Below are 21576 nucleotides of genomic sequence, written 5' to 3'. Positions count from 1 at the left end.
TTAATTATGCGATTAAGGTATTTAAACATAGTCGTCATTGTTTTAAATCACTTTTACAAAACCTAAAACCCTGTTTAAGAGAGAAAGCAACCAGTTCATCTTCCTAATCGCATTCTTAGCAATTCCCGGAGTTCAGACGGTCGGTTCTTGTCGTTTTTCGTGTCGTTGGATTCCTTGCGTCGAGGGTAAGCTTTTAATATAGTTTTTATAATGTTTTGTTAAGATTGGTTAAACCCTAATTTAGGAATTGGGGGTTTTGGTGTGTAGTTTGTGATGTGTAGTCTTTATGTCTTTGTATGATAGGAGGAGAATTCGTAGAGGAGCTGTTTTGATACAAATTGTAGATACCGTCTGCTGTTGTGCTTTCCGGGTAGGATTTCCTACTCGTATTAGTCCCATAATGGGATATTGGTGATGTCTTGTATTTGGTTGTTTGATATAATGGTTGTCTTTGTGTTTGTGGTTGTGATTGTGTTGATGGTTCTCGAGATGCGTTCTCGGTGAGTGGGGTCACTTGCGGGAGTGACTTCATGCCCTAGTTTCGCCCTTCGTGGAACCCGCCACGGAAGGGGATGTGCACATTAATGGGACAGGGTTATCGCTCGTACGATGAGCGGGGCTTAGGTGGGAACGGCTGCGGTCCCCCACGGGTGGTGGTCCAGTGGACGTCAAGATTGAGACGATGGGAGTTGGTGGTGTGTGTGTGTGTGTGATGGTTCACTGTCTGTTTATCTTATTGTTGATATATGTATTGAATTGTGTGATTAGTACGACCTCGTTTAAATGTTTTAAAAGCGTGGTGATCCATTCGGGGTGGTGAGCATTTATTGAGCGAGGTGTGATATGACGCGTATGGGATAGCTGGGATGAGTCATCACGTGGCGTTAGAAGTCTTCCACGTGTCGACGAAGTCTAGTAGCTTTGATAGTTTTAGCTGTAGACCGTATGAGAACCTTGTAATTTCTTTTATTAGTTTTGGTTTGAACCTGTAATCACTTAATCTATAATTACTTTAAAAGTACGTTTCTTTATTGTCTTATGATATTCAGTACCTCGGGCAACCGAGATGGTAGTATCCTTATACCTGAGTGGTCCGGGTAAGGCACTTGGAGTATGGGGGTGTTACAGTTATTTCATGTGTTTATTGTTCGATTATATGTGCATAAACAGTGATTTAGTCTCGTCCTTTTGGTATTAGTAGGCTAAGTGAGTTTTGGCTTGTATCAGGGCTTCACGAGTTGTTACTAAAATTTGACAAGATTTGATGATTTACAATCTCTTAGGAACGGGTTAAATATGACAGATGAGCACAAATATTGACCTTATGTGGTGAATTATGGTTTGTTATATTGTAAAAGATATTGGTGGTGGATCACTAAACCCCGGGGTCTGTAGGTATATGAGATGAATAAGAAACTTCAGGACGAAGTTTGTTGTTAGGGAGATGTAACGTGATAGTATGTTTTTCTATGTGGTTATTTGGATTTCCATTAGTAATTAGTAATTACTACTTGAAACAATGCGGTAACATGTTTATTATATGGAATGATAGCTTCCGTGTGTAGTCGAACTATAGTTATATATGCTGTTTATATGTTTTATTTAGAATTGTATAGTTGCATATGTTGTTTATATGTTTATTATGAATTGTATTTGTATGGAAGGACCGTGATATCGCATGGCTTGTGTGGTTTTATATGAGTTAGGTTGCGGGGACGTAACCTTCTTTTATGGGGGATAAAATGTGACAACCCGAGTTTACTCAAGTCTATATGAATTAGCATAGATTTTACTTGTTATGCATATGAGTTATATTATGAGTATGAGTTATATTATGTTCATTATATGTGATGTTAGGCGTCGTTGGTTGTAGTTGGTGCGAACTTCGGGGACGAAGTTCTTTCTGAGGAGGGAAGACTGTAATACTCCGTATTTTAGTTGGAGTACTCGGTCGAGTGTGTGTTACTCGGCCTAGTGCACTTGACCGAGTAAACAGGTTCAGCGAGTTCGACGGTTTATTTTATGTTTTGGCCAAAGGGTTTTTGTTTATAACAGTTAAGTGCTTTCTAAAATCATTTTAACATTTCTAAAACTATTTCTAAACCTAGAGAGAGGCAGAGGAAGAGGATTTGTCGAGCCCTTCATTTGCTTGAAGATTTCTCATCGATTTCAACCTAATTTGATTTCCCTGTTTGTAAGTCGATTTCATTCAATTGTTTATACTATTTTAAAGTCGTTGTCTTCGAAAAGTTTGAGAAGAGAGTCCTGTTTATTTGAAGTCTAGTTTATTCATATCAAATCTCGTAGTCAAATTCCTTATGGTTTGTCCTAGGTGACTTATTTATGAACATGTTGCTGAAAAGTCCGCGAATCTGATTTGGTTGTGAAAAATGATATGAAACCCTAATTTATATGTCGATTCAGTTTTGGGGATTTTTCATACATCATATTTGTAGAGTCTAGATGACAATAGGATTTGGAATTTCTGAAAAATAATGATTTAAACTCGTTTTATGAATCAATACTTTTTATGCGATGGATTATGTCAGCTTTTGGAAATCAGTCTGAAAACCCTTGATAAGTTTGGAATTTGAGAAAACTTCGCTAGATATAATTTCTATCTAAGACTCATGGGTTCCAATCCAATTGGCCTTGCATCCATTCGATTTTTCTGGAATTAGTTATGTATTTTATAACGAGTCTGTCATGTGCTGGAAAATCAGGAAAAGTCGTGTTAGTTCTTTAACTTGATATTCCCATATGACGGGCCTGATGACCTCGTCATCGGTGACGGGTCCGCTCTTCAAATAACACATTCTGGTTCATTCTCCGTTCCCTCTTCTTCCTTTTCGCTTAAATTTACCAATGTCTTAGTAGTTCCGTCTATTTCTCGAAAATTACTATCCGTCTCTCAATTTTGTACTGATAATAATGCATATGCTCTTTTCTCAACCACTTCTTTTTGTATTAAGGCAAATCCGACGGGAGCGGTCCTTCTTCAGGGTCCCCTTATTGATGGCTCGTATGTCTGGTCCCCGACTCCGCCTCACGCTCAACTCGCTGTAGCTCCCGGTCAAGCCTCTTGGCATCATCGACTTGGCCATCCATCAAATAAAGGCCTTCAAGTTTTCAATTCCAAGTTTAATTTTAGTTTTTCTATTTCTGAACAATGTATTGCCTGTCACTTAAACAAAAGTCATAAACTTTCATTTGGTTCTTCTACACTAACGTCCACTGCTCCACTAGAACTTATTTTCTCTGATTTGTGGACCTCTCCAATCACGTCTCATGAATCTTACAAATATTACGTCATATTTGTCGATCATTTCACTCACTATATTTGGTTTTATCCACTTAAACGAAAATCCGATACTGAATCAACGTTCCTTAAATTTCGTGCCATCGTCGAAAAATTCTTTAATAAGCCTATCAAACACTTTTATTCTGATAATGGGGGAGAATTTACAAAGCTCACTTCTCACCTTAATGTCACTGGTATCTCACATTTAACCTCGCCACCGCACACACCCGAACATAACGGTTTTGCTGAACGCCGTCATCGACACATTGTTGAGACCGGTTTGTCTCTTCTAACTCACGCCCAACTTCCAACTTCTCTATGGCCCTATGCCTATTCTACAGCGGTTTACCCACCCCGTCACTTAATAATGACAACCCCTAAACTAAACTTTTTCATCGACCTCCAAATTATTCCAAGCTTCACAATTTTGGCTGTTTATGTTTTCCATGGTTACGACCATATATCGATCATAAACTCCAACCCTGTTCAGCTCAATGTATTTTTATCGGATACTCCTTGACACAAAGTGCTTATTTGTGTCTCGAACCAATCACCAAAGGCATTTATACGTCCCGTCATGTACGATTCATTGACGATCAATTTCCGTATACTTCACTCCTTAAACTATCATCCTCTCCTACGCCCTTAATCACCAGCGAATGGTGTGAACTTACTTTTCCTCTTATCACTACTCCCGTCCCCAACCCAACTGTTGTTCCCCTCCATCAACCCGAGACCACTACCCCTGCTTCCCCTGTTTCCTCCACTCCTGCACCCAAAACTCCTGCCTCACCCTCAACCCCGACACCAAACTCCACCGTACCCTCTCCTCCACCTCCCCCCCTCCCCCCGCCTCCACCTTCACCCTGTCACGTAACCAGGCTGTCCCACAACATCCGCAAACCGAACCCGAAATATGCTAAACTCTCCCAATTACCCACTACCTATGTCACCCCGTCTACTGTCAAACAAGCTCTCATCGACCCCTTGTGGCGTGCAGCGATGCAAGCCGAATTCGATGCTTTAATCAGCAATCAGACCTGGTCCCTCGTTCCACCAGCTACCGTCCCCAATATAATCGGTTGCAAATGGGTTTTTCGCATAAAGTATAAAACCCTGATGGCAGTGTCAAGTAACACAAGGCTCGACTTGTTGCTAAAGGCTTTCATCAACGACCCGGTCTTGACTATTCCGAGACCTTTAGCCCCGTCATTAAACCCACCACCATTCGCCTCATTCTATCCCTAGCTGTTATGCATGGTTGGTCGCTTCGACAAATCGATGTGAATAATGCCTTCTTACAAGGCACACTGACCGAAGATGTTTACATGACCCAACCTCCAGGTTTCGCAAATTCCGACTTTCCTAATTATATTTGTAAATTACGAAAAGCCATTTACGGTCTCAAACAAGCACCTCGTGCTTGGTTTACTGAGCTAAAGAATTATTTTATATCTTATGGTTTTCGTGGTTCATTATCCGACCCCTCACTTTTTATTTTCGATTGTGCTAATGTTCGATTATATGCTCTTGTTTACGCTGATGACATAGTTGTTACAGGACCAAGTCCCCTTGAAGATGACAAATTCATTACACCCATCTCTAATCGGTTTTCGCTCAAGGATCTCTGCTGCCTGTCTTATTTTCTAGGTATGGAAGTCACTCCGACATCCGCCAGCTTACATCTTAATCAGTCCAAGTACATGATAGGCTTATCGCGTACCTATGCAAAAATAAATTCCCTAGACACAAGTTAATGTAGTAATAGGGGTCGAACACAAGGAAACGGGAATTACGTCGTGAATTGCTATGGGTGGATTTTTATCAAGGTCGATTACGTTTTGGGTTTGATTTGTTTGGTTTGTTGATTAATGAAAATTGCAATGTAAATAATATGATAAAAGATAGTCTAAAGGGGTCGGGTCACTCATGCAAAGGTAAACATATGAACATGATAAACTTGGTACTAATAATCTTGTCAATTACTTAGGCTTAAAGATACCCACCTTACGGCATTAGTATCAACCATAGACCGGATCCTAGAAAAACTCTCGTCCATGACTAGGTCGTCCTACCATACATGCTTAGTCTAATTCAATTCCGTGCCTCTCGACTTTAGAACGAATAAACAAGTTTTAATCTACGACTACGGCTGATAATCAAAGATTAAGCATAACAAAGCAAGCGTGTGATGGAAGCAATTGATCAATATTATTATGAACTTTATTTAATCATATTATATGTTTGATTTTGCATGGCTCCCCTAGCCTTTAGACTAGAGAATTTAGCTACTCATACTTAATTGTAAAATGCAAACTAAATTGTAAGTAATGTTGAACATGGTTAAATGAATTATACTAATTAGGTGATATAACATACGAAAAGAATAAAGCTAAGGTAAATATGAAATACTTGATTATGATAACTATGTGATAACTAAAGCGATGATGTAAATTGTAAACTTGTAATAAGAAATACCTTAATAAGGAAGACTTGTATGGGAGAACAATTAACTAGAACCAAAAGATTGAATAACAAAAGCTTGAGAATCTCTTGAAATACAAAGTGTTGAATGATTAACTAAAGAATGCTTAAACAACTTAAACTTGAAATGAAAACTAATGAGAGAAAACTTATAATGCTTGAGGCTTAATGTAGTAAACTTGGACGTAAAATGGGATGCCCAAAACCTAGGATTGCCTCTCCTATTTATAGGAGAGGAAGGAAAAAACGTAAGGGTCATCAGGCATGCAACCCCGATGGGGGTTGGGCGGCCCCGATCGGGGTCACTTAATCCTCGGTTTATCGCCTTAAATCTCCTCTTAATTGCTACGGTATCCAATGTTGGTGATTAAATATGCGATTAATCACCCGGTTAATGTTCTAAATTCCTAGCATCCTAAGCTCTATTGGCATCCAATGCTTGCAACCTTGATGTGGACCTTCATTTTGGGCTTGACTTTGCATTTGGCTTCATGTTTAATTCCTTACTTCAATCCACTAATCTTCATGCAAAACCCAAGAAATCTTCACACACTTAGTCCAATATTTGGCCTTGTTTAGCTTAGTGAACTTGGTGTACAAAATCATAGGAAAAAGCCTCTAAATGCTTAGATTCCTACAAAACCGTAACAAACACAACAATACACCTAGAACACAAAATTAGCTCAAAAATATACTAATTAAAGTATGATAATCAATAAAAACCGAGCTAAAATGAGGGGTAAAAGCATATATAAAATGAACATATCAAACTCCCCCAAGCTAAACCCTTGCTTGTCCTCAAGCAAGAAACCAAATCCCATCAATTGCTATATCCTAAACAAGCTAAGCATAATGATTTAAAAACCCGAAACAACATGGGCAAGGAATAAAGCAAGACATGGATGAGATTTACACGACGGCGTAGCATAGAAAACTTTGAATGAACCTTTAAGCTCTTGCATGATCTTTCGACTTATGGACTCTCACGGGACACTCAAACTCTTTTATATGTGAAAGGACAATTTTCGTGAATGAACACTCAACTATCCTCAACTTATAACAATGTGCCCGCAATCTAATATGGTAAACATGTCAAAACTAGCAAGCAAAAAACAATCAAATGTAAGCATGATAAAGAAGCCAAATGGGTAGGAAGAAGGTAAATAAACATGGGTAAGAAGGGGGAACAAAAGAGTTATGGTAATGTGGAGCTAAGTCAAGCTAGCAACTACCAAAATGCAAGGATGCTCAAATCCCAATTCTAACCCAATTTTTCAATTCAAACCATAAGAAATTTCTCCAAAATATGATGAATAATGCTTGAGAATTTCTCATATCTTTTCTTCTTCTTCTTTTTCTTTTCTTTTCTTTTTCAATGCATACTTCTTTTTTCCATGCTTTTTTTCTCATTCATTCATTTTTTTCTTTCTTTCTTTTTTTCATTTTCTTTCATTTTCCAATTTTTCAATTTTTTCTCATTTCTCTTTTTTTTTTTTTTTTTTTTTTTGAGCATTAAGACTAAGCTCACATGACTTCAAACAACCAAATATATCCCAATGAGCACCCAAACACTATCCAACTAAGCTACTAGCTCAACAAGGGTGGGCAATTTCAATGATGTAGCTAAGGATAAATTTTGTGAAGGGGTCAAAAAGGCTAAAATATCATGTGAATGGCTCCAAAATGCTAAAACAAATGAATGCATGCTCACCAAGAAATGACATGAAGACCATACTTGTGCGTTTTGATGTAACACACATTATAAGGAGACACCTATACTCACCTAAGTGAGACCAAATAAAGATGAAATGGCCTTAAAGAAGGTTCTACCTTACCATTTTGTAGCTTGCCATAAGTCAAGATCAAGCCTATTCGGTTCATTCTCCATCTCCCACCTACTATGTCAAGACATCCCCATGTAGCTAATATCCCATCATTAAAGAATAAATCATTAGCAACAAGCTATTGTTAGGATAAGCAAAGAGGAAAGTAGGCAACAAGCAAGCACAAAGCAAAAATTTCTCTCAAAAATTTTCAAATTTCCTACACTACATGCAAACTACACTATATGCAAATGCAATCCCCCCCCCAAGCTAAACATCACATTGTCCTCAATGTGCCAACTATCCAAATCACCCAAGCAAACCATAAAAATGGCTCAAAGCACAAAGCAAGGACTAGAGGTTATGTCTAATGGGTTGCAAGATCTAAACTAATATGCAAAGCAATTAAAAACTTACTCAACTTGCTAGCCCCCCCAAGCTAGCATGAATTCGGGGGATGTCTTCATTGATCAACTAAGAAAAGGGCCAAAAATTGAACCCCTTCCTCCCTTTCTTCTTCTTCTTTCCACTACCACTTGATTCTCCTTGTTGGCCACTACCACTTGAGTCATCCCCTTGAAGAGGAGTGACATACTCACCAATATCTTGGCCACTACCAAGACCTTCACCATAACTACTAATCCCACCATAGCCACCATAGCCTCCATATCCTCCATAGCCTCCATAGCATGCCTCAATCCCATAATCCGAACCACAAAAATCCGGGTCCGGTTCATTGTGAGCAAATGTACCTGCATCATTGTGAGGAGGGGAAGGGGGAATAGGAGATGGAGGAGGAAATCCGCCCGGAGGATAAGTATAGAATGAAGGGTGTGGCCCCTCGGGTCGGATAACTCCTTGCCTAGCAAAATGATCATAAATAGGATGTAATGCAAGTCGTTGGTCATCACGAATTTGATTAACACCTAAGTTCATTTCTCGCATCATGTTCATCATTTCTATGCTAGATGGTGACTCAATGCTAGAGGTGGAATGACGTGCTTGGGAGGATGAACCTCCCACACGTCTCTCAACGGTGGTAGTTGACTCACCTCTAAGAGCTAAATGGTAGGTCGGTCTAACAAAGGGTTCACTTCCACTACGAGGCCTAGTATGAACCAAAGCCTTTATTTCTTTCTTTTCCTCGGGTAGACGAATGGAGTCTTGTCTACCTATCTTCCAAATCATGTTGGGATGAGCATCTTTAAACCAATTACAAGAAAGAAAGTATTCATAATCAAGACCAACTCCCCTAGACCTAGACTCAAGCAATGGTCTCAAACCGGTAGTCTCTTGGTTGAATCTACACAAATGGTGAGCAATTTTTGTGACCAAACCACCTAAAACAATGCAACTATTCTTGGGGTTAGTTTGTTTGGTCAAGTGGACCGCAAAGTGGTAGGGGATATTGATTCCCCACTTCTCATCACCATTAACATTTAAGAAAGCACCCAAGATTTCTAACTCAATCTTCCTCACCGAGTGAGGTTCATTTCTACCAAAAAAGGTCCATCCCATAAACCTTTGCCAAACCCTTATGTCGGGATAATGAATAAATTGATGTGGTGTATGATCAAAACCCGGAAAAGTCAATTGGGAAATGGCATCCCAAGTTAAAATGGGGTTATAATCGTCGGGTGACTCGGTTGGCAACTTATGAGGCAAATCAAAGATAGCGGCAAAATCCGCTAAGTCCATCTTATGATCTTCATTAAATAAACGAAAGGTAACAAAGAGAATGAAACCGGGTCTCTTGGACCTATGGAACTCAAAAGAGCTCAAGAACTCAAGGGTGAGTTCGGGGAAGGTCTTATAATTCATGGTATAACAAGATTTCATGCCAAGATTTTTAAACAAAGCTTTAACATTTTTCTCTATTCCAATGTTGTTTAAAGATGCTTGGTTAATGAATTTCGTTGGTTCCATACCTTTGCTTTTCAAAACAACCCAATTGTTGTATTGAGCTAGTGAATTGAAGATCACATTTGGATATTCCGGGTCATGCCATTGTGGAACATCCTCCATTTGGACATCCATTTTGCTACATTTGAAGCCTCGCCTCACCTCTCCTTCTCTTAGAAGCACCTTGTGAAGGAGCTTTTCTTGGTGCCATATTGCAGAAATTTTAAGACAAAATTCATCTTAAGGCAAACCAAAATCCATCCTAATAGGCATAATAGTATGAATTAGTGAACTAATTCACACTACAAACAAGTAACAATCATTCTACAACCAATTTCTAGCACTATTAAGCACAAAATCGAATTCCCCCAAACTGATTTAGGGTTTGCATAATCCAACTAATTGATTGCAATAGATGAATTTAAAGAGAAAAGAGAAGAGATCTTACCAAGTTGATGTTAATGGTTGAACAAAGCTTGCAAATCAATGAAGAAAATGAAGTTTCCTTGTGATTTGAGGTAGAAAAGTGAAGAAGAATGGTGGAGATAGAGAAGAGGAGTGCCGTCGGGTTAGATAAGAATGATAGAAAAATTTCTTTTTTTTTACTTACCCGTCAATAATGCAAAAGAGCTACAGCACCACGACCCCGATCGGGGTTAGTCGGCCCCGATCGGGGTTGACCACTTACCCGCTTTTGACTTTTCGTATAAGGGAGTAACTCGTTTTTCCTTTTTCGAAAACCACGTCCCCGAACGGGGTTTTTGCATGGGGTTGCGTGTCAAATGCACTCCACTTTCTCCTTTCTTCACTTTCACCTAAAAAATCACAAAAGAAAAATCATTAAGTTGAATATTTTATTACTAATCTACGAAAAACAATTAAAATGCAGAAAAACAAAGACAAAAATAAATAAAAGCAATAAAAAGCTTGGGTTGCCTCCCAAGAAGCGCTGGTTTAACGTCCCGCACGACGAAAAAGCTTGAGTCGGTTTAAGCTTTCTTTGGTAGAGGTTGAACGGTCATTTCCTCTATCACACCAACGATCACATTCTCATGGTAGAGCTTCAAACGATGACCATTTGCCTTGAATTTTTCGCCCTTGGTGGTCATCACTTCAACGGAACCGAACTTGTTGACATTTGTGACGGTATATGGACCGGACCACCGTGATCGTAACTTTCCCGGAAATAGCTTGTATCGGGAATTGAATAGCAAGACCTTATCACCAATTTGAAATTCCTTGTTCAAGATCTTTTTATCATGCCATCTCTTTGTTCTCTCCTTGTAGAGACGGGAGCTCTCATAAGCTTGCAAACGGAATTCATCGAGCTCATTGAGTTGCAACAACCGCTTCTCTCCACTCAATTTCGGGTCCATGTTAAACTCCTTAATTGCCCAAAAAGCCTTTTGTTCCATCTCAACAGGAAGATGGCACGCCTTTCCATAGACCAACCTATATGGTGAGGTACCAATAGGTGTCTTAAGCGGTGCGTGTAGGCCCATAAGGTATCATCGAGCTTCATACTCCAATCCTTTCGTGATTTGGCAACAACTTTCTCAAGTATGGACTTGATCTCACGGTTGGAAACCTCTACTTGGCCACTAGTTTGTGGATGATAAGCCAAGCCTCTTCTATGGTAGACTCCATATTTTTCCAACAAAGCATCAAGTTGTTTCTCACCGAAATGAGTGCCACGATCACTAATGATTGCTCTTGGAACACCGAACCTCGGGAATATGATCTTCTTGAACAATTTAATCACGTTGCGAGCATCATTGGTAGGAGTAGCAATTGCCTCTACCCATTTAGAGACATAATCAACGGCAACCAAAATATACCGATTCCCTTTTGAGGAAGGAAACGGTCCTTGATAATCTATGCCCCAAACATCGAATACCTCTACTTCCAAAATTCCATTGAGAGGCATCTCATGTCTTCTTGATATGGAACCCGTCCTTTGGCAAGCATCACAAGCCATCACGAAATTTTTGGCATCTTGGAACATGGTTGGCCAATAGAAGCCGGATTGCAACACCTTAGCAACGGTCTTGGATGGTCCATGATGACCACCATAAGGAGAAGAATGGCATCCTTCTAACACCCCTTTCACATCCCATTGTGGGACACATCTCCGGAATAGCCCATCGGAGCAATGTTTGGACAAGTGTGGATCATCCCATAGGAAGAACTTGGCATCATGTAAGAACTTCTTCCTTTGTTGATATGAAAGGTTGGGTGGCAATTCTCTTCCAACTAGGTAGTTGGCTATGTCGGCATACCAAGGAGTATTGGCTTCCAACATCATTAGAACATCGTCGGCGAAGGAATCATCAATAGGTAATTCAATACCTCCATCTTTGAACCTCAAACGGGATAAGTGATCGGCAACAACATTTTCGGCCCCCTTCTTGTCTTTAATCTCAAGATCAAATTCTTGCAAAAGCAAGATCCATCTTATCAACCTTGGCTTAGCTTCTTGTTTGGCTAGGAGATGCTTCAATGCGGCATGATCGGTATGAACAATGACTTTGGAACCAATCAAGTAAGAGCGGAATTTGTCTAAGGCATAGACAATGGCAAGTAGCTCTTTCTCCGTGGTGGCAAAATTGATTTGAGCCGCATCCAAGGTTTTGCTAGCGTAGTAGATAGCATAGAGAACCTTGTCCTTTCTTTGTCCTAGCACGGCACCTACCGCATAGTCACTTGCATCACACATGAGCCCGAATGGCAAGTTCCAATCCGGTGATTGGATGATAGGTGCGGAAATCAAAGCCTTCTTGATCCTGTTAAAAGACTCAAGACAATCGTTAGTAAACACAAAGGGAGCATCATTTAAAAGAAGCTCCGTAAGGGGTTTGGCAATCTTAGAAAAATCTTTGATAAAACGGCGGTAGAAACCCGCATGGCCCAAGAAACTCCTTACACTCTTCACATTTACCGTTGGGGGTAGTTGCTCAATAACTTGGACCTTAGCACGGTCCACTTCAATTCCTCTCTCCGAAACAATATGACCAAGCACCACTCCTTCATTCACCATGAAGTGGCACTTTTCCCAATTCAACACCAAATCAACTTCTTCACAACGCTTCAAAACTTTGGACAAGTTAGACAAACAAGCATCAAAAGAAGAACCATAGACACTAAAGTCATCCATAAACACCTCCATGATAGACTCAATGTAGTCGGAAAAGATACTTATCATGCAACGTTGGAAGGTGGCGGGGGCATTACAAAGACCAAAAGGCATTCTACGGTAAGCAAATGTACCATAGGGACATGTAAACGTGGTCTTCTCTTGGTCATCCGGGTGAATGGGTATTTGAAAGAACCCGGAATAGCCATCTAGGTAGCAAAAGTATTTGTGACATGCCAACCTTTCCAACATTTGGTCAATAAAAGGTAATGGGTAGTGGTCTTTCTTGGTGGCTAGATTTAGCCTCCTATAGTCAATGCACATTCTCCAACCCGTCACAATTCTAGTTGGAATTAACTCATTTTTATCATTTTTGACTACGGTGGTTCCTCCTTTCTTAGGAACCACTTGGACCGGACTCACCCATTTAGAATCGGAAATCGCATAGATAATTCCCGCATCTAACAATTTAAGCACTTCCTTTTTGACCACTTCTTGCATGTTAGGATTTAGTCGTCTTTGACCTTGGACACATGGTTTATGATCTTCCTCAAGATTGATTCGGTGCATGCAAAATTCGGGACTTATGCCTTTTAAATCGTCAAGTTTATAGCCAATGGCTTTCTTGTGGGACCTCAAGACATGAAGCAATTTAGCCAATTGACTCTCATCTAATTTAGCACTAACGATTACCGGACACATCCCCTCATTATCAAGAAAAGCATACCTCAAATTGGAAGGAAGGGGCTTAAGCTCGGGTTTTTGTACCTCAACATCTTGCGGTGTAGCAACAAAGCCTATAAAGTGTGAGCTCTCCTCCAACGATAGCTCCTCTCCATCCAATTCTTGCTCCAAAGCATCAATCTCCTCATTTCCAATCTCATCGTCACCTGCAAATGATTCTAAAAGCAAGAGTGCCTCCAAGGGATCTTTAGACAAAGATCGAGGTGTAGAGTCTTCTATAACAATGTCAACAACATCCAAAATGTCAATAGAATAACAAGACTCTTCTATCATAGGACTCTTCATGGCACTATTCAAATTATATGTGACCTTATCGTCACCCACTTCCAATGTAATTTTACCGTTCTTGACATCAATCAATGCACCCGCGGTGTGTAAAAATGGTCTTCCCAAAATGATTGGGATTTGGGCATCTTCGGCCATGTCAAGAACAATAAAATCAACCAGAATGAAAAACTTACCAACCTTAACGGGAACATCCTCCAAAACTCCCAAAGGGCGTTTTATAGAACGGTCCGCCATTTGCAATGTGACACTAGTGCATTTTAAGACTCCCATATTAAGCTTAGCACAAATAGAGTAAGGTATTACACTCACACTAGCACCTAAATCGCATAAAGCTTTATCAATTTGGTAGGTGCCAATTGTGCATGGAATAGAAAAGCTACCGGGATCTTTTAACTTAGGAGGGGACTTGTTTTGCAAAAGAGCACTCACCTCGGCGGTGAGAGCTATTGTTTCAACCTCATCAAAAGTCCTCTTCTTAGTTAAAATATCTTTCATGAACTTAGTGTATGATGTAATTTGAGTGATTAATTCGGTAAAAGGAACGGTTACCTGTAAATTCTTCACAACTTCCATGAATTTACCGAATTGGGAATTCTTTTGATGCTTTGCCAATCTATGAGGAAATGGCACCTTGACTTTTTCCGGAATCTTTGCTTCAATATCTTTCTTTGGAGGAGCATCCTCCACTTCCTTGACTTTCTCAACAACAACAAGTGGGTCATCCACTTTCTTTGGAATTTCTTCAATTGCCTTATCATTGTTAGAGACCTCTAACTCAACAAGTACCTCCTCATCATCTTTGGGCATGGATGGCCCATCATATTTCGTTCCACTTCTTAAGGAAATAGCATTAAGGGTAGCATGAGGTTGCTCACCTTGAGGGGGTAGTTGACCCGATTTCCTTGAAGAGCTAGATGAGGCCAATTGAGCCATTTGTTGCTCCAACATTTTGATTGCGGCATTTTGAGCTTGCTCATTCTTTTGAATTTGAGCCAACAATTCCTTTTGCATACGGATTATCAAGCCCTCAAGCTTACCTCCCTCTTGGTTATTTTGTTGGGCATTTTGTTGCGGAGGTTGAGTTTGTTGGAAATTGTTTTGTGGGGGCCTTTGTTGATTTTGATATCCCGGTGGAGGGATATATTTTTGTTGAGGGACATAGGCATTTTGTTGTGGTGGGGGGTGTGGTTGAGGATTTAGCACATTGTTGCTTCTATAAGACATGTTCGGGTGAAATCTTGAATTTGGGTTATATGTGTTTGAGAATGTACCCGGTGGATAAGCATTTTGTGCATTTTGTCTTAAAGCTAAAAAGGCATTTACCTCTTCAATGGGAGCTTGGCAATGAGCGGCATAGTGACCCGCACCTCCGCAACCTTCACACACAACGATTTGGCTCGTTGAAGACATGGCATTGACTTGTTGAATGGAATCTCTAGCATCCCTCTCCGCCAATTGTTGTTGGAGCAAAGCAATTTGAGCTAGCAAAACAGAGTTGTTAGAGGATTCTTCTTTACCTTTAGATGGCACAACTCGGGAATTGACATATTGGGCATCATGGACCGCCATAGATTCGATCGTGGCATGAGCAAGATCGGTGTCAATTTGATCAAACCGCCCATTGTTGGCGGAATCAAGAATCCTTCGGGACTCGGCACAACATCCATTATAGAATGTTATTGCAAGAAACCAATCATCTAGCCCATGATGTGGGCATTGTCTTTGAAGCTCTTTGTACCTCTCCCAAGCCTCATATAAGCTCTCAAGAGCTTGTTGACGGAATCCGGTGGAAAAAACTTTTGGTAAAAAGCAAGAGCCAATGTCTCCCAATTGGTGATTCCCATGGCGGTGCGGTCAAGGCTATTGATCCAAAGCTTGGCCTTGTCCTTCAAAGAGAAAGGGAAAAGTATTTCCCTTATTTGGGCTTGGGTGACGCCCGTTTGACGGATCATGGAGCAATAGTCACAAAAGTTTTGCACATGCAAATTGGGATCCTCCAAAGGACTTCCTCCAAATTGCTTTCTCTCCACTAGGCTAATGAAAGCCGGTTTGATCTCGAAGTCCGGCGCGGTGATTTGAGTGGTTGTGATTTCCTAGGAAGCATGGCCGCGTGGGCTTTGAATGATCGGAAAGTTTCACCATCTTTTTGGTAGTAGATGGTGATGGTGGTGGAGATGATGAACTTGAAACCTCCTCCTCTTCAAGAATCTCTAGATCGTCTAAGTAAGACTTTCTAGCACTTTCGGCTTGTATGGGAGAAGAGGCTTCTTTCACTTCCTTCCAAAAACGTCGTCTTCTCCTAAAGGTTTTCTCGGGATCGGAATCCGGTGAAAGCAATTCTCCCTTGCGTGAGGACCTGGGCATAAGACAACAATTTCTAGAGAAGTGATAAGTAACGGTCTTAAGGAACAAATGTTCCCCAAGACAAAGGAAAACAAGATAAAAATCGACAATTCTAAAAGCAATAAAACCGTTTCCCCGACAACGGTGCCAAAATTTGATAGGCTTATCGCGTACCTATGCAAAAATAAATTCCCTAGACACAAGTTAATGTAGTAATAGGGGTCGAACACAAGGAAACGGGAATTACGTCGTGAATTGCTATGGGTGGATTTTTATCAAGGTCGATTACGTTTTGGGTTTGATTTGTTTGGTTTGTTGATTAATGAAAATTGCAATGTAAATAATATGATAAAAGATAGTCTAAAGGGGTCGGGTCACTCATGCAAAGGTAAACATATGAACATGATAAACTTGGTACTAATAATCTTGTCAATTACTTAGGCTTAAAGATACCCACCTTACGGCATTAGTATCAACCATAGACCGGATCCTAGAAAAACTCTCGTCCATGACTAGGTCGCCCTACCATACATGCTTAGTCTAATTCAATTCCGTGCCTCTCGACTTTAGAACGAATAAACAAGTTTTAATCTACGACTACGGCCAATAATCAAAGATTAAGCATAACAAAGCAAGCGTGTGATGGAAGCAATTGATCAATATTATTATGAACTTTATTTAATCATATTATATGTTTGATTTTGCATGGCTCCCCTAGCCTTTAGACTAGAGAATTTAGCTACTCATACTTAATTGTAAAATGCAAACTAAATTGTAAGTAATGTTGAACATGGTTAAATGAATTATACTAATTAGGTGATATAACATACGAAAAGAATAAAGCTAAGGTAAATATGAAATACTTGATTATGATAACTATGTGATAACTAAAGCGATGATGTAAATTGTAAACTTGTAATAAGAAATACCTTAATAAGGAAGACTTGTATGGGAGAACAATTAACTAGAACCAAAAGATTGAATAACAAAAGCTTGAGAATCTCTTGAAATACAAAGTGTTGAATGATTAACTAAAGAATGCTTAAACAACTTAAACTTGAAATGAAAACTAATGAGAGAAAACTTATAATGCTTGACGCTTAATGTAGTAAACTTGGACGTAAAATGGGATGCCCAAAACCTAGGATTGCCTCTCCTATTTATAGGAGAGGAAGGAAAAAAACGTAAGGGTCATCGGGCATGCAACCCCGATCGGGGTTGGGCGGCCCCGATCGGGGTCACTTAATCCTCGGTTTATCGCCTTAAATCTCCTCTTAATTGCTAAGGTATCCAATGTTGGTGATTAAATATGCGATTAATCACCCGGTTAATGTTCTAAATTCCTAGCATCCTAAGCTCTATTGGCATCCAATGCTTGCAACCTTGATGTGGACCTTCATTTTGGGCTTGACTTTGCATTTGGCTTCATGTTTAATTCCTTACTTCAATCCACTAATCTTCATGCAAAACCCAAGAAATCTTCACACACTTAGTCCAATATTTGGCCTTGTTTAGCTTAGTGAACTTGGTGTACAAAATCATAGGAAAAAGCCTCTAAATGCTTAGATTCCTACAAAACCGTAACAAACACAACAATACACCTAGAACACAAAATTAGCTCAAAAATATACTAATTAAAGTATGATAATCAATAAAAACCGAGCTAAAATGAGGGGTAAAAGCATATATAAAATGAACATATCAGTACATTTCCGACATCCTCACCCGGTATGATATGCTCGACTGTAGTCCATCAACAACTCCCATGCTATCTTATCCGCATCTCACACGAGAAGATGATAAACCGATGGTTGATGAGACTAAATATCGAGCTGCTATTGGCAGCCCTCAATATCTTTCGCTTACTCGGCCCGATATTGCATTCCCTGTAAATAAGCTAGCTCAATTCCTTACGCATCCGACTGCCTCCCATTGGTCAGCTTTTAAACGACTGCTACGGTTCTTAAAGGGCACTCTTCATCATGGTATCCACTTACTCAAAAATGCTGCATTTAATTTACATGCTTTTTGTGACGCTGATTTGGGTGGCGATCAACATGATTACGTCTCGACTACTGGGTATGTTGTTTTTATTGGCCAAAACCCGATTTCCTGGTCCTCTAAAAAGCAGCGTGCCTTGTCTAGGTCCTCTACGGAAGCGGAATTTCGTGCAGTAGCTGAAGCTACCTCTGAAATCTTATGGCTGAAATCCTTGTTTACAGAACTGCGCATCCCTTTGCCATCAGCTCCGGCAATTTTTTGTGACAATTTAGGAGCCACTAATTATTCCGCCAATCCTATTTTTCATTCTCGAATGAAGCATCTAGCATTATCCTTCCATTTTGTTCGGGAACAAGTACAATTAGGTACTATTCGTGTACAACATATTAACGGGGATGATCAAATAGCCGACACTCTCACTAAGCCGCTCTCTAAATCCAGGTTCACGTTGCTATCTTCCAAGATTGGTCTTACTCTTCGACAGTCCATCTTACGGGAGCGTGTCAAGGATAAGTTAAAGTCCACAAATGAAGTTGTTACTCAACCAAGTCCAAGCCTAAAAGCTAGTATAGCATCCCATATTTATCTCCTATTATTATGTATATTGATTAGTCTTATAGTCAACATGTACTTCTTAATTGTAGTGTTTGTTAGCTCTAATTTAGGGTTTAGTAATCCTCTCATCTAGTATATATACATGTACCTTGTACTCTGTTTAATCATCAATATTAATTATAATTCTCGTCTCATACTTTACATATTATTCAATAGTAAGTGGCAATTGAAGTATCGAAAGATTTCATAATGATATTAAGATGTCGCTTTTCACAACGGATTTGGGAGGAAATGAGGATTCAATGCCAAGGATGATTGGGGCAAATGACGGGACTAAAAGATTGGCATCAGAAGACTGATGCATCAGGGGGATATTAAGGAGATGTGTCGACAACTAATGGTTTTATGGGCTATACCTATATGGAATGAAAGAAACAAGGTGTTTCATGGAGGCGTCCAAGGAAATCCATGGGAAATTGTGGATGGAGCGGACTGATATGGCATATCCTTTACGGGGGCGAACTTTGGAAATGAGAAAAGATGCAGCAATACAAGTGCAGACCATAGGGCGAGTTTAAGTGTGCCTAACGAGAGGTTTTGGAAAGTTAATGTCGATGCGGCAAAATTCGAGGGCATAGGGTGTGACATGGGACTTGGCAGTGATTATTAGAAATCACTTGGGCATTGTGGGGTGGGCTCGGGCTCGGCTCGAATTTTTAAGCTCGAGCTCGAGCTCGGCTCGAAACTCGTTGAGCCTAAAAAATTGAAGCTCGAACTCGGCTTGGGAAAAGCTCGAGCTCGGCTCGAGTTCGAATCGAGCTCGTTTTGTCATTATATATATTCACTTTCTCACCTTTTAAATCTAACTAAATATATAATTTTAAAAAACAAATAAAATTATAAAATACTAAAAATTATTATATTATAACATGCTTATATAAATGTCTAAATAAAATATAATTTGAAATAATAATAATATTACAATATAAATATTATATAAAAAAATTCTAAACGAGCCCAAACGAGCTTTCGAGCCGAGCCTTGCTGAGCTCGGGCTCAGTTCGTATTTAACAAAGCTCGTCTCGAGCTCGAGCTCGGTTTGACCGAGCACGAGCCAAGCTTTGACCAAGCCGAATCCGAGGGCTCAACGAGCCGACTCATATCACTGACAGCCCTATGCACGATAGTCAAACAAATGAGACAACAATGGTAGGCCGAGATTGTTGAGGTGAAGGGGGCAGTGTTGGGTTTGGAAATGGCTGCTCAAATGGGAGTTAGAAAGGTGAATTTGGAGTCTGACTATCTAAATCTCAACACTACGCTCAATAATCATATAGCTGCAAATAGCTACTTTGGTAATGTCGTCTCTGAGATCCTGAGACTTGGCGGAAAATTTTGAATTTGTCACTCTTGCTTTAAATGGTCTGAAATAAGAATTTGCGCTTTTCCAATAGATATGTGTTTTCATTCAATGTATATATTATTAAATAGAGTTAAATAAAATACATAGAAATTGTTTTATTTTCTAATATATTTTACAAGTTGATATATACATAAATTACAAACTTACCGTGGGAAGCACGAGATTCTACCTAGTATTATAATAATAATTATTAATAATTGTAATATAATAATAATAATAATAATAATAATAGTAATAATATTAATATTTTTAACTATAATAATAATAATAATAATAATAATAATAATAATAATAATAATAATAATAACAACAACAACAACAACAACAACAACAACAACAACAACAACAACAACAACAACAACAACAACAATAATAAATGACTATTATTATTATAAGAAGAAGAGGAACATTACTAATAATAATAATATTATTAATAATATAATAATAATTATACTAATTTGACTTATTAGCTAGGTAGCCATCATGAACCACGAATCACCATCAATCCTATTTAGGTGCAAGAATGGAGCACTGATTTGCTAAATTGTTGTTCAAAGCTTAGCTCGTGTATCATCCTAATTTGAGCGATTAGGTAGCCACCGCGAACCACCATCAATCCTAATTTAATTAATTAAATTAATAAAAATCAACAAACCCTAATTTCATCTTTAACAAACAAATCAAATTTGATTGATTAATTAAAAATCAACAAATAATATTAATAATTGATAAACAAGTAAATTACTTTATAGGTATCCATCTTTTAAGCCATTTGAGCAATTAGATTAAGTTTTAGGAAAAATGTTGATTTAAGAGTTCTTCTGGTCCGATTTTGGGTGAAAATGGTACAAAATAGAATATTTATGAAAAAGTGTATGTGAGAGAATAAAGTTCGTTTATGAAAAAAAATTACATATTAATAATAACATAATATATAAAATTAACAATAGTAATATTATTAAGAATATTAATATTAAAATATTTAAATTATTAGTAATAATGTTACTAATAATATTATTATTATTTAATATTTATATTAATAATAATAATAATAATAATAATAATAGTACTTATGTTAAAATCAATATTATTGATTTTAATAATCATAATATTCATTATAATAACACTAATGAGGATGATTAATGAACAATAAATCAATATTAATAATATTGATATGTAATAATATTAATAAAAAAAGAAAAATAAATAATATTAATTTGTAACCCCCCCCCCCACCTCCCTTTTCTTACCCGGCTAAGGTAATCTAGAGATGTTACCATCTCGATTTCCCGAGGGGGTGAATCGAAGTTGCAATTAAGAAACATTTAATATAAATAAAGTATTTAATGAATTACAGAACCGTGAGTGAATAAATAAAGAATACAAGTCATACTACTACGACTCTCTAAAGAGGACTATGTCAACTATCTCGTGCCGACTCGACTCCATGTCTGAAGCTCGTCCCGTCTCCCACGTGATACCAAATACCACCTGTAAATGACTGCTCCCCATATGATCGGAAATATCGTATGGATCGACACAGGCCACCTCGGAAATTGGTGACAATTTACACACAACC

The 21576-nt window shown here is 38.8% G+C and overlaps 1 non-coding gene across 1 annotated transcript; it reads left to right on the top strand.

The window, feature by feature from the left end:
• Positions 1–15374: 15374 nt before the first annotated feature.
• LOC141636000 (small nucleolar RNA R71) lies at positions 15375–15479 on the top strand. The gene has a single exon (XR_012540646.1). It is a non-coding gene; the product is annotated as a small nucleolar RNA R71 (small nucleolar RNA).
• Positions 15480–21576: the final 6097 nt, after the last annotated feature.

The sequence above is a fragment of the Silene latifolia genome, chromosome Y (assembly GCF_048544455.1).
Source record: "Silene latifolia isolate original U9 population chromosome Y, ASM4854445v1, whole genome shotgun sequence".
NCBI lineage: Eukaryota > Viridiplantae > Streptophyta > Magnoliopsida > Caryophyllales > Caryophyllaceae > Silene > Silene latifolia.
Note: the sequence above shows the minus strand (reverse complement) of the source record. Positions and strands in the feature narration are given on the sequence as shown.